The sequence below is a fragment of the Lepidochelys kempii genome, chromosome 6 (assembly GCF_965140285.1).
Source record: "Lepidochelys kempii isolate rLepKem1 chromosome 6, rLepKem1.hap1, whole genome shotgun sequence".
Lineage (NCBI taxonomy): Eukaryota > Metazoa > Chordata > Testudines > Cheloniidae > Lepidochelys > Lepidochelys kempii.
Genome location: NC_136385.1, coordinates 6,604,505 through 6,617,990, shown reverse-complemented (window position 1 = coordinate 6,617,990; position 13,486 = coordinate 6,604,505). Strand labels below are relative to the sequence as shown.

The window sequence follows — 13,486 nt, the reverse complement described above, 5'->3', positions numbered from 1 at the left end:
GGCTACCCCCTGATAGAATGTCAGAAGAGATCATGAAAATGTCTTTGATGTCTCCTGGAGCCTGGGGATAATAAATCACAGATTCCAAAATAGAACAGCTCTAACAGGAGAGATGGAGGGAGAACCACACCAGAATATCGCATATTTCAGCAACTAGAGTGCCCACAGGAGAGGTGGGAGACACCTGGTGAAATCTCTTCTCCTTTGAGGTGGAAGAGGTAGGCATCTGGATACTCAGAAAGAAGTAGGAGTGTGCATCCTCAGAGGCTGAAACAGGCACAAAGGAGCTTTACTGCAAGAATGTAGGTGCCAAGTGAGTTTAGGCATCTATGGGGTTTGGCCTCAGCTGAGAGGGGATTTCAGAAATAGCAATGGGGCCTGGTTCTGGATTGAGATGCCCAAAGTGGCAATTCAATTTAGGAGTACAGGTTTCATCTCTGCCACGTGCCAACACTTAGATCTGGCCTACAACCAAAAGATTTACAGGTGTTGCTATATCTGTTAGGGATGTGCTTCTCCTCTGATATACTGGTATAAGCATCGGTGTGGATGAAGTTATATCAATATAAAGGTGTCATATACTGAATAGGTCCATGGATTATAGGCCAGAGAGGACCATTGTAATCAGCTAGTCTGACCTCCTGCATAATACAGGCCATAAAGGAAATGTTGAAATGATTGACTCAGGTGAAACCCCAATCTGTGCCTCACCACCTCCATTAGCAGGGATCATGGACTAGCCATTGCACCACAGAGCTACCTATCACATTTCATTAGTGCTTTCTCCCTAGTGCTACCCTAGAACAAAACAGCTTTACCCTGCTGTAGCTGAGTCTATTCTACAGGGCAGAGCTGAGTGAAATTCAGAATTTCCATGCCATGGGAAAAACTGACTTGGGATGCAAACAAATGGTGACAAATCAAGGAAAAAAGCTCAAATATTAACATTTTGAACAGAATGGAAATTCTGAAAAATGTCCATTTGCAAATGTCAAAATCTTTGGTTTTCAAATTTTTGATCAGCATGAAACATGTGGACGTTCCAAAACTGAAATGCTTCCTGTCGGTTTATTGACCTGACTTAAAAGGCTGCTGCCTGCCTCAGATTGAAATGTGTTTAGTTGGAAAGATTCAGCCTGTTCTGCCATTTCTGAGACCAAAGCTAGGGGAAAAGACATTGTTCTACCCACATTAAAAAAAAAATAAAAAAAAAACAACACCCCACCTCAGATGACTTTTCCTCTGAAAAGCTCTGGTGACCCCAAGCTTTGCAGCAGTGACTTGAAATTTGACAGGGCGGTGCCTTATGTCGGTCTCATGAAATTCTGCCCAAATTTGACCCTTTAAAAAATTGCTGCTCACACAGGATCAATCGAGATTTGCTAGAGCTTCCCAGTTTAATCTCCCCAAGAGTCCATCTGCCCTGGGCAGGCAACATCCCAGGGATTCCAGGGGCTGAGCAGGGGATTTTCCCAACAATTCCAGTTCTGGGCTGCTGCAAGGTCTCAAATTGGGCACTCAAAATTAGTGGCAAATTTTGACCGTAATTTCTTTGTGCCTCACTTCCCTACCTCTGCCTCCACTCCCTTACTCTCCCCCACTTTCAGCGGCTGTTCTCCCAGCCTTTTCTATAGCCCCAGGCTAATTGGGTGGGTAACTGTCTCCCATTCACCAACTCGGTGCAGGTTTTTCTAGCCAGCTCCAATTTGCTTCCCTTAATGGGAGCTGGCCTGACAGAGGGCTGAGTCAGCAGCTCTTGCCCAGCTCTTCGTCACACCTGGGCCCACACATTGAATGATGAGGCTTAAACAAAATACTGAACAGCTGCTCACAAAGTGGGCACTGTCCATTCTCTGCACTCAAGCTGGCTGGGAACTTTTTTAATAAAATGGATTTTCCACCACAAATATGGATTTGCCAAATAGGAATCTTTTAATTGGAATGTCTCAGTTTTGATTCAACATTTCTCAGGTTCAGGGTGGAATTTGTGATTAAACTCCAGAGACATAGAGAGAGCAACTCCAAAATAGCCAAATCCCAGCTAGCAGGGCACGCACCTGGGATGTGGGAGACCCCTATTCAAGTCACTTCTCTGCCTAATTAAGAGCAGGGAAATAGAACTATGTTTCCAATATCACAGGGGAGTGCCCTAATGCCTGCCCTGTTTTCTGTTCTGTGGTGCATCTCTGTCTCTCAATCTCTCCTGTTGGATGAACAATAAAGGATTCATTGGGACACACAAAGAGAAAGTCTATCTTGATAGCCCAGTGATTGTAAGCCTGATCTGGGATGTGAGAGACCCAAGTCCAAGTGCCTGATTTGGAATGGGGAAGAAGGAGTTGTGATCAGCTTGGTGGGAGAGATAGTGAGTTTGGGGAGAGTTAGGTGTGGCCTGGGGAAGAGCATCCACAAGAAACTGTGGGTTTGCCTAGCCAAGAGAGCTATGGGGAATGATACTGCAGGTGATGGACATGGATGATGACAAACGGATGCACCCCTTTCTATAAGTGTTACTAGAGTCTCTCCAGCACCCTTTCTCCCCCAACCTTTTCTGTGGTGGTCAAGTCATCCTGACCCACCAGGCAATTGCTGGGTGGCATTTTGAGTGGTAGTATCCGGGGCTTATCTGGAGGGCCAAGTCACATTAGTGACTGTCAGCGAGTCTCCCTGGAACTGTTGAAAATCCACCAGTTCATCCCTTAACCTAGATGAGTACCCTAACCACTGGGCTACTGGTTATTCATGGGTCAAGCTTCTCTACCTCTCACTTTCTGGGAAGTTTTTGCAGAAGACCTGGTTTCATCCCAATGTAGAATGGGAAAATATTTTGAAATCTTGAATATGTTCAGGAGACAGGAAATCCTTTTCCAACCTATATCTACTCTGTACCCACTTATAATATTACCACTTAAAATAATTATCCTTTAAAACAATTGTCAAAGTTAGATTTTTGGACCTACACCACTTCTGTAGAGATTGAGGAATACCCAAGCTGAAATCACACCTTGGAATGGCGCATAGATATACCCAATGAGGGGGCGGGGAGGGGGATGATTTTTAGAACTTCTTACGGTCCTTATGTTAGCTATCACTTATGGTCATCTACATGTATTATTGCCCTTTGGTGCTCGTGACTCTCTAAAGTTGAGCAGATCTTTCCATTTAATATCTAGCCTTCAGGAAGAAAAAAAGACATTCAATGACATGAATGTCTCTACTGATACGTATTAGCCCTGCAACATCTTTCTGCTGGGGATTCCCAACGTTAGAAACAGATCCTTTCTGGGATCTTTGCTTTGAGTTTATGTGGTGCCAAGTGCCATCAACTCCCACTGACATTGATGGGAGCCAGAAGAGAAAACCAGTGTAAATGAAAACGTTCTACACCATTCATTATTGTCTGTACTTTTACAAGAGATGATTTACCTCCTTTGCAAACTAATCTGATTTAACAACAGAGAGGGTGGGCAGGAGAGACATAGATGGCAAAGCCCTGTGCCCTAAGGGATATTTCTGGCATGGGAACGATTCAGATTTGGACAGTCTCTCGTATTGTGGTGGAATCTCTTCACATATTTAATTGAATGCAAAACAATGCACAGTGTTTTGTGTTTCTGTAAGGAGACAGTGCACTAGCTCCAGGGGGAAGTGTGTGCATAACCCATAATATATTCCCCAAGACACACTATTTCACAGGAGCAGTCAGAGTTGTTACAAGGAATCTACACATGCTCCCTTTTTGACTCCAGTTTATTTGCAAATTTAGATTTCCCACCCATGCCGCCTCGTACCATGGTGACACAGTTGATTTTTCTGGGATTCATGGACCACCCAGAGCTACACGTCCCACTCTTCATGTTGTTCCTACCGAGCTTTGTTATCACACTGGTAGGGAATCTTGGGATGACTTTTAATCAGGATTAACTCCCATCTTCACACCCCTATGTGCTTCTTCCTCAGTAATCTGTCCATTGTCGATGTTGGTTATTCCTCTGCCATTGCACCTAGGGTGCTCATGACTTCTGTAGCAGAGAGTAATAGAATCATTTCATTCACTGAGTGAGCTGTGCAATTTTTCTTTGTCTGTGTCTTTGTGACCAATGAATGATGCCTCCTGGCCACCATGGCCTCTCACCGCTTCACAGTCATCTGTAACCCACTGCTCTAGAGGGTTATCATGTCCAGGAAACCCTGTGTGCTGATAGATGTTGTGTCTTTGTGAATTCAACGGCCCGAATAATTTGTATATTCACCTTGTCTTTCTCTCACCCCAGGGTCAGCAATCATTTCTTCTCTGACATCCCTCCCCATCCTTAAGCTGTCCTGCTCTGACATACACAACACAATGATGTTATTCATTTCACCTTGTTGACTATATTTGTCAAGATTACTATGCTAGTTGTTCTAGATAGTCTCTTATAAGCACAGCCTTGTCGCCATCAGTGGTTAGATGTTGGCTGCGTGTGTGTTCGTTCAGTGTGCTGTCCCAGCTCTGTGGAGATAGCAGACCTCAATTAAACAGCCCAATAAATCCACAGACTCAATGTTCAGTGAAGGCACCTGGCCAGGTTTACTGTCAATAGAGCACAGTAATAGTATCTGGATGGATTGTCAGACCTGTATGCTTGTGTCAATGGACGCAACTCAGTCAGTGGTGAGACTCTCCACTGCTCCCTAGGCTGGCCAAAGACACTTCCTCTGAGATACATCTTCATACACAAATACAAACAAGTGACGTATTGCCCCTGACGTATCAGAGTAACACCCTCTGCTGCATTAGGGTGCCTCCCATTGAGGGATCCAAGGGCTGCCCATTACCTTGTACATGTTGGTTTGATTAAAACATCTCTATCCATCATGCTGTCATCCTGACCTTATTCTTAAGATGGGTCAGCGTGCTCCTGTTATCTCTGGGGCATGTGGTTGGTATCGAGGTGTTCTGGTACCGCCTTTCTGGAATGTGCTGGCGTGTATATACTTGTGCCTAAGCACTACTTAAGCACGTGTGATTCTGCAATATCAGCCCTGTTCTTGCCAGATTCTGTGAACGGGCGCTGCCTCTTGCTCACAGCTTGGCTTTGCTTTAGATCTGCAAAGTTTTGGTTACTTTAGCTCAGGCTTTAGGCCTCACACCAGGACTCTGATACACGGTCTTATGTTTCAGGCCATCTTCTTAATACACCATCCTGAAGATCCACTCAAACCCGTTTGTACCTTTCTTTACCTGTGCCTCTCACCTGACAGCTGTCACTGCCTTCTACAGTACTCTGATTTTATGTATTTACAACCCAGTTTTGGCTACATCTTGGACCAAAACAATGTCATCTCTGTGTTCCCTATGCTGAACCCCCTGATCTATAGCCTTAGAAACAAAGAGTGAAGGACTCCTTTAGAAGGATGATATACAGGAAGATATTTTCTCAATAAATGTAGTTACTGATTTTTAAAAAATTCAATAAACAGCTGTGAGAGTGGGGGCAAGTTCTCTGGGTCACCATCCTGATTTCTCAGGTTGCAGCATTTCTTTGAATTGCACAAAAATGGTTGTGCATAATGCAGGCTCATTAATATTGGCAATCCCAAGAGCAACATAGGAAAGGAAGTGACCCCCCGAGGTCACTGAGTCCAGTCTACTGCTGTTGCAGGCAGCAACGTGATATAATCCCATTCATAAACTTATTCAACTCCACTTTAAATCGAGTGAGGTTGTATAACTCCACTAATTCTAGTGGGAGGCTGTTCCTGAACCTCCCTCCTCTGATGGTTAGAAACTTTCTTCCACTTTCCAGACTAACTTTAGTCATGGGCATTTTATACCCGTAAATAATAAACAGGCCAGGGCTAGCTGACCCTGGTTTCAATCCACTGACCACTGGGTTATTATGGGAGTAGCACACTTCCAGGATTCTACTTACAGGGTGTCTGCAGTTTGTTGTACTCAGTAAGGCTAGACCTCATGAGATTCTGTTTGTAAATCACAGGCCTCTTATTCTTGATTTAAAGGTGAATTGCAGTTACCATTAGTGCTTTAGGTTGGGTGTCCTCTGTAGATTGAAACTCAGGTAAAAGAATGCTGAAATCATACAAATACCTGAGCTGTTCTGAAATTGCATCTCAGTAGAGAATGCTGTTAAATATACAGGCCCATCTATTTTATATTCTCTTTTGTTAGACTGTGCTCAACTCCTGGTGTGCTAAGATCACACAATCTCAATTCTAACACTACTGTGACAGAATTGAAAGGAGGCTAGGACTGCAGAGAAAAGTATATGTCAATCCTGTGGGATCAGAGAGAGAACTCAGGGCCTGGTATGTGGAAAATATTTCCATCAAACTCTTAGATCATGTGAGGTTCACTCTGATCCCAGTGCAGACTCAGATATGGACCTATACAAAGTCAGGGAGGGTTGTGGACAAAGCTGACAATGCAGAAGATTCTTAGGGAGAACAGATTAAACAACATCGGAATAACCACTGCATGGGCCTCTGACAAAATGCCAAGATGGAAACAGACCATCACCTAATATATCACTATTTTCATTCTCCAGTGACCTAATGTTGGGGGAAGATTATCCCACATCTGCCTACTATGAGCTTCTTCCGCTTTTCTTAGAAGCATCTGGTATAAGCCACTGTCATAGACAGGCTATTGGACTAGATAGACCTTGTGTCTGAACCTGTCTGGCAATCCCCATGTTTCTATGAGACCAAGGGGAACTGGTAGCTTCTACAGGTTAGTTCAGTCATGGAACAAGAGTCTGCCCCATAACTTCCCCAAACTCTGCAGGGGTATGGTTAGGATAAAGGTTAATGTTGGGAAGCTATGAACATCAGACAATTCACACTTGCCCCTGTGGGTGGATAATTTGATGTGCATCTGTAACACCGACAGGCCCCAGTCTTCGGCGGTCGGGATTGAATTTGGGACCTCTGCAGCTTAGTACATGAGGCTCTACCACATGAGCTAAAAGCCACATGGCTCTTGACTAAGGATGTAGGGTAGACTCATTAAACTCTCTCTGAGTGGTCTCAGTGCCAGCAGATGGGACAGAGCACCACACCCAGGCGGTGTGTGGGTTACATATCTACACCAGGTTACAAGTTAAGGACATGATCTCCCAATTGGATAGAACAAGCCAGACTGCTGCCTCAATAAGGGGCATTTGCCCATAAGTCATTTATGTGCCTTGGGAAATCCTATGGTCATAAGGGCCAGATCTTCTTCCTGTGTAAATGTGTGTAGCCCCACTGACTTCAATGGAATGACACCAATTTTAACTAGTTATGGTTCTGGCCCAATGCGTTCAGTAGCACTCCACCTATTTACTTTGGGGTCTCACACATTAGCACCAATGGAGCTAATGCTGATTTTCACCTGCTGGGGATCTGGCCCCATTGATTGCAATGTAGTGATGCTAGCTTACACCAACTGGAGCTGGAGCGCCATTGATTTCAATCTGTATCTGTGAGGTTTTTGTTGAGGTTGATGGATTTCCACTCAATTTAGCCGTATGGAATTGATTTCAATGGGGCAAAGATGATTTACACCCACTGGCGATATAGCCACATTAATTTAAGTGGCACTCCCTCAAGTTACATTACATTACCTGGGGTTTCCGCCCCTTTGGCATCAATGTGGTGATGCTGATTTACACTAGCTTAGAATCTGGCCGAGTGTATTTCACTTCACCATCATTTTCAGTACTGATTTGTATTAATGTTGAATTGACATAAAACATTCTGAGGATTGCACTGTTTCTTCCAGATTAAATAAGATATTCTGCTTATTTCCCTAACATAGTTTCATGGCTTTTTAATGGCAGATTTTTATGGCCTTACTCACACTTTTTCAGCAGGTGGAAGTCCATGAGACCACTCTCACAGTAAGGGGCTATTGAGTGTAAGGACAACAGAATCGAGCCTATAGTTTCGAGATGCTCTAACATGTTGTTATATATGGATTAAAGCCCCTTCTTGTCTGTCTTGTGCACATTAACATTTTTAGTTTATTTGGAACCTAAACCGATCTGGCTTTACTTGCACTGAGTAGAACTTGATCTCATTGGGGCTCCTGCTATGAGTAAGTGCTAGACAATGTGAGCAAGGATCATAGACTCATGCCTGCAGTGACCTGGTTTAATTTGTCATGGCTTTGGACACAATGGGCCAAATATAGCCGTGGCATAAAAGAATGATGCCAGAGATTAATTTGGCCCGAAAGCAAAGATATTGAAAGGGGAAAAAAAGGGAAAGAGTAAATGCTATTGTCCAGCACTGGTTATGCCAGTAATGTTCATATTGACATAATTCTCCAAAGTTTGGAGAACTATGTAGATGGCATCTATTATTATGGATTATAATAAGCTGCTGTGGGCCTCATTAAAACGTTGTTTTTTGAGCAATTCTGTCGTTATCTAATTGGGCAAGAAAACATATTGGGAATGGTTAGGAAAACAATATATGAGTCATGATACAGAAATAATGTCAATATTAACACTTGCTCTGCCAGAGTAATGAATAAGTTAAACCTATTTGTAGTGTAACTGAAGTTAAGATAATTTGCCAAGACAATTTGTACAGTAACACCTTCTCCCAGAGAACAGCTGTGTATAAAAAAAAGAGCTGTCCCTTCTCATTCAAATCAATCTGAAGAAAACTATACCAGCCCCCTTGTCATTCATTAAGGACCAGAGCCATTGGCCATTGGACTCAATGGAGTCTCTCCAGTGCACATTAGTTCAGCACCATAGATCTCAATCCTAGACATTTTTATGGGAGTGCTTCAATTTACTTCTTTATCTTCTCACCAACCTATGAAAGAGTTTCTCTGGTGATCATGAAATTATGTCAAGGGTCTGCTTTGTTTGGCTTTCTTTGGACTTTGTAAACCCTGAGACAGATTCATCCCAGAAGTAACTCCATTGACTTGTGAGTATGATGTGGGGACAGATAAAGGATACATGTAGTCCAATCAATTTATAAAGATGTACGATTGTGATGGACTAGTACCCGTTATGAAGTACTAGTGTGATGGGGCTATCAATATTCAGAGCACTAGCAAGCTTGCTCACACACTGACATATGAATATTCATCTGCTCTGGTTAGTCCAGGGAAGTTTTCTCTGAATCATCAATCACTTAAATCCACTTCTTGTGCTCCTAGGAATACTACTTCTGATTTTTCCATATATGTGCAAAATGGAATGAAGCTATAGTGCCATAACTAAAAAGACATCAAAGTTACTCTATTGATTAACATCGTGATGTTCTTAAACTGGCAATACGTGTGTGGGCCAAAGTCATTTGGCTGCCAATGCTATTTTCCTTTCAACACTTTAATACCGGTCCAGGATTGGAACCCCATAGTGCAATCAACAACTGCCCGTGAGCAAATACACATTTTCAATGAGCAGTTAGACATCCAGTTCACTGGACAACTCCCTGGAATGAGAGTTTGGTGCCTTTTGAATATCCCTACTTAAACTCCTGCAGACTGAGCCAAATATTGACTGAAGTCAATCGGAGTCTTTTCATTGGCTTCAATGAGCTTTGGATCTGTTCCTGGCTGGGGGTGGTTGAAAATTTTCCATCTAAACTTTCTGTTGATGCGGGCGGGAGGCGGGAGGGGGAAGCAGTGGTTGCCTGGTAGGGGTATCTGGCCATCCGCAGCGGATGATCATGAGGTCACGAGTAAGATGGTTATAAAAGGGCAAAAGCTGCTGAATTTGGGCTCTACCTGACCAGCTCAAACTGAGAGGAGCTGCGTGTAGGAGCTCTATGAGGAGGGAGAGGAGCAGTCTTTCTGAACATAGATGTATACACAAGGGGACTCCCAAGGAAAGGATGAGCTAGTGAGGCCCATTGAAGTTAGGATGTGGGTCCTTGTCTAAATGAGCTTGTGCTTTACTGGTGAAGTGTTCGCTCTGCCGTGTTAGATTCCTGTTCAGAGTGTCTCTCTCTCTGTGTTATGTTATTTATACATACTGCGTGGCCCTATGGGAGAGTTCAGCTGTAACCCAGAAGGCTCACACTGTTTGGTGGCATTCTAGGACAGGGGGTGTTTAAGCTATGGCAGAGTCCGAAAAGTCATCCCTGAGCCCAGGGACTAGGCAGCTAGATAGCAGGTTCTAGCTCTCCAGAAAGGGCGCTAGGCAGAGGGCCTGCACCCTATAGTGTGCCTAGGAACCCCAAGACTGCAGCAGTGACTAACTCCATTCAATCTCTGGCACCTTAAAACAACTGGGGATCCAAGATGGGATTCCCCTCAACACAAGTCGGTGCATATCCAGCAAAGGGAGTCAGAGAGGAACTGTGACAAATGCTCCCTTACAATAGTGCACAGATTCTCCCCGAGTTACGCAAATCCGAGATTATGGAAAAAGTTCTGTAAACTAGAAATAGGAGTTTTTGGGTTTTTTTTTTGCACGTAATGGTCGGAGATACGTTTCCAACTTACGCAAAACTCAAGGTACACGAGGCATTCTGGAACGGAATGCTTGCATAAGTCGGGGAGCGTCTGTATTCTTTGCAGCCTCGCAGTCATTTCTGAACATGGGACACTGAATTTCCAAGATTAACAGTCTTGGATTCCATTTTTTTTTTTTAATAAGCCACAGAATACAGTTAAAACAAAGAAATCAGAGCTATGACACAGAGAATTCACTATTAATTCATCACTTGTTTATTGATAAGCACAAATCCCAATAATTATATTAACTGAGAGCAAACCTTCCTGTTTATCATCCTTCTAAAGGCGTCCTTCATCTCCTTGTTCCTCAAGCTGTAGATCAGGGGATTCAGCATGATAATTATGAGTATATAAAACACAGAGATGATCTTGTCTGGGTCTGTGGTGTAGTTGGAACTGGGTTGTAAATACATGAAGATCACCGTCCCGTAGAAAATTGTTACGGCCATCAGGTGGGAGGCGCAGGTGGAGAAGGTTTTGCTTCTGCCCTTGGCAGAGTGGATCTTCAGGATGGCAATGAGGATGTACATGTAGGAGAATAGTACAATGAGAATCGTAGTCATGACCACTATAGTGGACAAGGTGAAATACACTGTGTTAGCGTTGCGGGTGTCGGAGCAGGACAGCTTAAGGATTGGGGGAATGTCACAGAAGAAATGGTGAATGACATTGGAGTCACAGAAGGACAGGGCAAATTATAAATGGAGTCTGAAGAACCGCATTCACAAAGCCACATATGTAGGAAGCAACCGCGAGTAACACACACAGTATCGTTGACATGATGAGGCTCTAGAGCAAGGTGCTACCGGTGGCTAGGAAGTGATCAGATGCCATTACTGCCACCAGGCAAAGCTTCCTTGGTCAGAAAGTTACAGACAAAGGAAACCTGTGCTGTGCATGCGGTGAGAGAAATGGGTTTGCCTTGAACCCCCAAAGTCATCAGCAACCGAGGCATTACCGACGTCGGCAAGAGACAAACTGCTGAGGAAATAGTACCTGGAGGTGTGGAGTCCAGAGTTGAACCTGATCAAGACTATCAACCCTAGATTCCCCGCCAGGGTGATAACATAGATCATTGGGAACAACACAAAGAGGGGGACCTGAAGCTCCGGAAGATCCATGAACCCCTGGAAAAGGAAGTCTGTAACCACGGTGTGATTTCCCTCCGCCATTTCTTCCACCCATGATCTCCTCCTTTACAGGGGAAAAGTGAAACGTACAATTAAACAGGAGCCAAGAAAGGACCAAGAGCGGATCCTTCACACGCATTCTGACTCCCCTCGGCCTGAGCCGCCGCAATGTACTTGTCATTCCCTATGCTCCCTAGCTGCAAGTTGGACATGGGCCCAGGCTCCCTCCTACCTGGAGCAACTCAGACTGCCTGGTCCAATTAACTCCTCCTTGTACTAGCTGGGCAAGGTGACAGGAAACAAAATGTGAAGTGCCTGGCTGCTCTATGGCATCCTGGAAGTGGAAACCCCACACACAAGGACACCCCAGAGCTCTGATTAAGATGAATGGGAGTGTTAATACTTCTCAGAGCTATTGTTTTAGGAAGCCTGCAGACACAAGCAGATGGCACTGCATTGGCTATGCATTGAAGGTCAATTCCACAAAGCGCTGGACACCTGAGGCCTATTTAATGGAAGTGGAGATTCTGGGCCACCATTCTGGAAGCAACAGGGTGAATTCCATGGCAAACTTTGTGACCACAGAATCACACTAGTGCAGAAGGACTTGTACTAGCTGAAGATTTATTTAAAGTTGTTTTTTTTTTCTGATGTTGAGGTGTGAAGAAGGTAGACATTTATCAGCTGAGAAAGATAAAATCACCTTTGTACGGTAGCATTGATCAAATATTGTGCTCTGATATTTTTCATTCAAACTGTATTAATACAAGATAAAAAAGAACCCCCATGAATGAGGTTGGGTAGCCGGTCAACTCTTGAATCCTGGAGGAAGCTGCATCTGAGTGTTCTTCTGTGGTTTCTGTCCTCTCACTATTACTCACCATGGGCTAAACCCTATTTTCCCTTGGCTCAAGTCTACCTAGCAGAGCTTAAATGTAAGGCACTTCCAAGGGGGTAGAAAGGATCCTAACGACAGCTGGGTAAAATTCTTTGGCTGAAACTTTTTTTCAGAGAAAAATGCCGATTCAGCTATACCAGAATGTTTGTAAAATTGTATTGGGTTCTTCGGGATGGGAAAAACATCAAATAAATTCATTTCCCCACTGATAAACCTTGCTGTGCAGTGTCCCACCTCTGCATGGAGGGGCAAAAGGACAGCTCCAAATCAATGTTGGTGAGAACAGGGGCTTGTCTGCACTGGGAAGTTATTCCTGAGCAAGGTAATAGGTGAATGTAAGGCACTAGAGCTATTCTGGAATAGCTCCTGGTATGGACCCTCTTAATCCACTGGATTAAACTAACCTGGAAAAAGAAAAGTGGCCACATAGGGAGTTACATTAGAGTCAGTTACTGCAGAGTCAGTTTCCCATGTTGACCAGCCCTAAAGCAGTAGAATTGTATCACTGGTGAGAATAGGGCTAATCAGTAGATAGCAATGATGAGAAAAAAAATGTATGATCAAAAGAGCTGTGTGAATACCTGACTTCTTGGTTTGCTGGCTCTTCTGAAACATAAATGAAAAAATTAGTTTCTGATTGAACCTAACTGATTTTTTTTCCAAGTTTTTGGCTGACTGACAAGTTGACTGAAATGTTTTGTTTGATCAATTGCTGTTTTTCCAATTGTTATATTTTTTCATAAAATGAAAGTAAATTTTGAAACAGTCTTTTAAATGGGAAACTTAAACTATTTAGACCTTTTTGATTTTTCTGAGGTTTTAGTTCAAAGCAAAATAATTCAGCTCATTTGATACAAATTCATAAAATATTTCAGAAAACCCAAATCTGCGTTGCTCAGAAAAACAAGTATTTTAGCCCAATTTCCCCCAACCCCAGTTCTACTGAACAATATGTCATGTTGCTCAGAGCAAAACTATCCCAATTCAATT

General features: G+C 43.5%; 1 pseudogene; it reads right to left on the bottom strand.

Annotated features, from left to right (window-relative positions):
- Positions 1–10,707: 10,707 nt before the first annotated feature.
- LOC140912795 (olfactory receptor 5AR1-like) lies at positions 10,708–11,640 on the bottom strand (annotated as a pseudogene).
- Positions 11,641–13,486: the final 1,846 nt, after the last annotated feature.